We start from the raw sequence: 3,814 nt of genomic DNA on the forward strand, positions 1-3,814 counted from the left end.
GAGGTGTGGAGAAAGCTGTGAATTTCTTGCTTTCTTCATGCATCCGAATTTGATAAAATCCAGACTTACCGTCGAACTTAGAGAATATCTTTGCGTTGCGTATGCAACTAATCAAGTGTTCTCTACTAGGTATAAAATACCCATCAAACTCCAGAATCTTATTAATTTCTTGATAATTAATAACTAATCTGGGTTTACCTCGTTTTATCTCACCATGATTTCTTACCAGAAAACCTGGACTGCTATATGGTGATATTCCTGCTTTGATTAAACCAAGGTTCAAATATTCTTTGATTATAATCTGCATATCCCTTTGATCAATGATATTCATTGGGATAGGCTTGCAACGGACAAATTCATATTCTTTGCCTTCCTTAGTCTTAAGGCAAGCTTTGAGTTGATTTTTGTCCCACCATGCCAATGGATCTTCATTGTAATTTTCTTTGATCATTTTCTTGACATCTTCCAATGATACCTTATATTCAAACTCTACTTCATTCTTCTGTAGAGTTATTTTAAGGCATTCTATATCTTCTGGTTGGAGTACTTTGTCTACTCTTAACTGGAGCATTGTTTCTCCAAACCGTCTAGAATCCCTCATTTTTGGGTTTAGAAGTTGTCCTGAATCACCATGCTTGCTGCGAAACTGGATCGAAAAGTTTCTGTAAAATGCCTCTCGTAGTCTCTGGACTATGATTTTGTGATCACAGGGTGTTGTGAACACTAATCGTCTAGTCTCATTTTCTTGAGTATAGGATTTGAACATTTGTAGGAGATTATTTCCTAGTAAAATATCAGCTCATGTATCATGAAAATAAATTGGTGGTGTCTTAACCTTGTACCAAGGTGTTTGTCCAGCACCGCCAATCATGATTTTTGTCATCTTAATCCCTTTACATAATATTAAGATTCTTCTGGAAATCTCTTCCAGCAATCTTGGGTTATTCTTCTTCCAAATTATTTGGAAAAACTCCTCGTTTTGCTGTACATATTCCAGCACTTGAATCAATATAAACAGCAAAATATTCTGCTTTATATTGTTCATATAGCATTCCTACTGGAATGTATATGGAGAATGGGCTTGTGGTCATTGAATTTTCCACATCTTATCTTCTGCCATAAACTCCATTCCATACTCTAGACGTTTCCAAGGTTTGTATTCCTCGAGAAACTCTAGTCCAAGAATCAGTCGATCTGATTCTTTGCATGGAATTCCTTGAATATGAACTTCCAATTCTTCCGATATTGATCAGTCCTTGGTAAGTTCCTATCATAGGTTGTTCCAAATAGTATATTGAATTACAAGGAAATTGATTCATTTGCTTAGTAATATCAAATACTATTTCTACTTCCTTCCATCCTTCTGGGCATCTAAGTTTTCCCATTGTAGAAAAACTTTTCGGCTCCTGTTGGGTTTCTATGACAGTCGTTTTTCCCCACCTGTAACTCGTAATTCTATCTCCCTGAAAAGATAGTCTTCTTGACTCCAATCTAAGACTTTGATTCCTTTGTAGAATCGGTTTGTCTTCTATTTGGATATTTGTTTCCTGTATTAAAGGAAACTCAACTAGTTCTGGATAAATTGCCTGGGCAACTTTTCCGAATATCTCTGGTATTTCAATGAAATCATTTCTAATAAACAACTCAGAATGATGTGTATTAGATAGAGCATATGAAATCTGATAAGTAATAGAGTATGGTTTATTACCTTCTTTCATCAGCCTTTTTTCTTTGAAATTTTGGTGCAATGTCAAGGCTCGGCTGAAATCTCGATCTGCCAGGTTGTAGGCTATCCTTGGATATATTACTCCTACAATTTTTCCTGCAAAGAGATTTCTTGAGATTGTTCCCAGTACTGAATCTTGTAGATTCTCCATTCTTTTATCGCATATAGCAATATCAATAGGCGAATCTATTCCTTCTTTGAAAGTAGCCTTTATCATAATCTGAATTGCTCCGATATGAATCTTGGACATAGTTCTTGCTACTTCTATCTTGAGTTTTTGTAATTCCTCCTTGATTTCTTCAGAAAGAATTAACTGCATCTCCATTCTATTTCCCGTAAGTTCCATCGGGATTGCCATTTTCCTTGAAACTTTATAGATTAGATGATGCTTTCTGTTTCTTAGGCCAAGACTTCCTCAGAACTTTTCTACCTGTCCTGCAGAGAAACCTTGATATATCTGTAGACTAGGATTTTCTCTCATGATCCTTTGGACCATGTTATGAAATATTGTTGTCTGGCTAAAAAATCCAGACAAATCTTCATGTGTTTTGTGTCGAAACACCTCGTCCTCAGTAAGATTCTGATTCTATTCCATCAGATTCTCCCTGACTTAAGACTTCTTCTTCATATATACTTTCATCCGAGGCAATGTCCTCGAATCTGTATACCTGAATAAGATCTTGGTAATAAACTGCTTCTTCAATATCCGGGGTTGGATCGAAGCGTTTAATATCTCTTTTTTCATTTTCTGGACAGTTGGTCGAGATATGACCTCTTGCTCCACATGTCCAGCAATTACAATCCTTGAAACTTTTAATTGCTCGAGTATGAGCTCTTCTGAAGTTTTCTTCGTAGGTGTTCTCCCTGTACTTCGAGATGTACTTGCTGCTTGGGATGATATCCTACTTCTTGATGATCCGCTTCTTTGTCCAGATTTATAAGATCTGGCTTTCTGTCTAGACCATACAGTTCTTGGTTTCCAAGAACTTCTTCCACTTCGTATATAAGGATGAGTTCTAAAACTTTTCCTCTTATGCTTCTGTGGTTTGCTTCCAATAATTGTTGGAAGATCATTTTCCTTACAACACAAAGAAGTTCTTTTGTTGATACCCCTTAAGCGTTTGTAATTCTTTTGTAATGCTGCCATATGGCACCATTCTGCCAATTTTCCTTTAAGGAAAGAGGCTCTTCTTGCCAACGTATCCGGATTTCCAGGTACGTATTCCCTTATGAGCATTTCTCTTTAGGGACTTGGCATTTTTGTGAAGAAAAGCTGCATGGCTATATCTTCTTCAACTCCTGAATTCCATCGATATTTAGTGAATAACATAATGTATTCATCCACTAAGCATATATCGTGTAATTCAAGACTATATAGAGCCTGAGTATATTTCTTCCTCTTCTTTGTATCTTGACTGTTAAAATAGTCTACCTCTATAAATTATGCTTTAAATAGGGTAGCCATTTTTCCGGCTATCTCGCTAAGAGATTCTCCGGCCAGGACTGACTCTTTCATTTCTAATGAAGTCATGTCCCAAGCAATCTTCACTGATCCTATAAGACTCATTTCTAAAAGTTTAATGAATCCTTCTTTGTTGAGATCAAGTGTTCCTGCTGCGATTCTCATAGCAGATGTCCAATCATATATGAGATCTCCTCTGTTTTTGAAATCTAATACATCAAGGTTAAGCATAACCCCATAAGGATGTATCGGATCTAAAACAATTTTCCCATAAGGTGTTTGAAGCAAGGGAATTTGACTTCTCCTTGTCCTTGTTCCCGCTGGGTGTGATCCTCCACCAGTATGGAAATCTGATTGAGATTCTCTCATATTTACATTTTGAGATCCCACACTTTTCCTTGGTGGTTCTTGTGAAGATGACCAAGTTATAGCAGGTATTTAACCTCCTGCTGTGTTCATCTTTAGATATACCACTTTGAGATTTGCGAAAGATTCCGCAAGCTCTTGTAGATCCTCCAGACCAATCCTTTCTAAAGTTGTCATCAGATTAGTTTCTTTTCTGAGACAGACTTAATTAGATTGATCATCTTTTCTTCTTCAGTCAAATGTTTTGACACCACTCTGGC

This window comes from Primulina tabacum, chromosome 10 (genome assembly GCF_025594145.1).
Source record: "Primulina tabacum isolate GXHZ01 chromosome 10, ASM2559414v2, whole genome shotgun sequence".
Classification (NCBI taxonomy): Eukaryota; Viridiplantae; Streptophyta; class Magnoliopsida; order Lamiales; family Gesneriaceae; genus Primulina; species Primulina tabacum.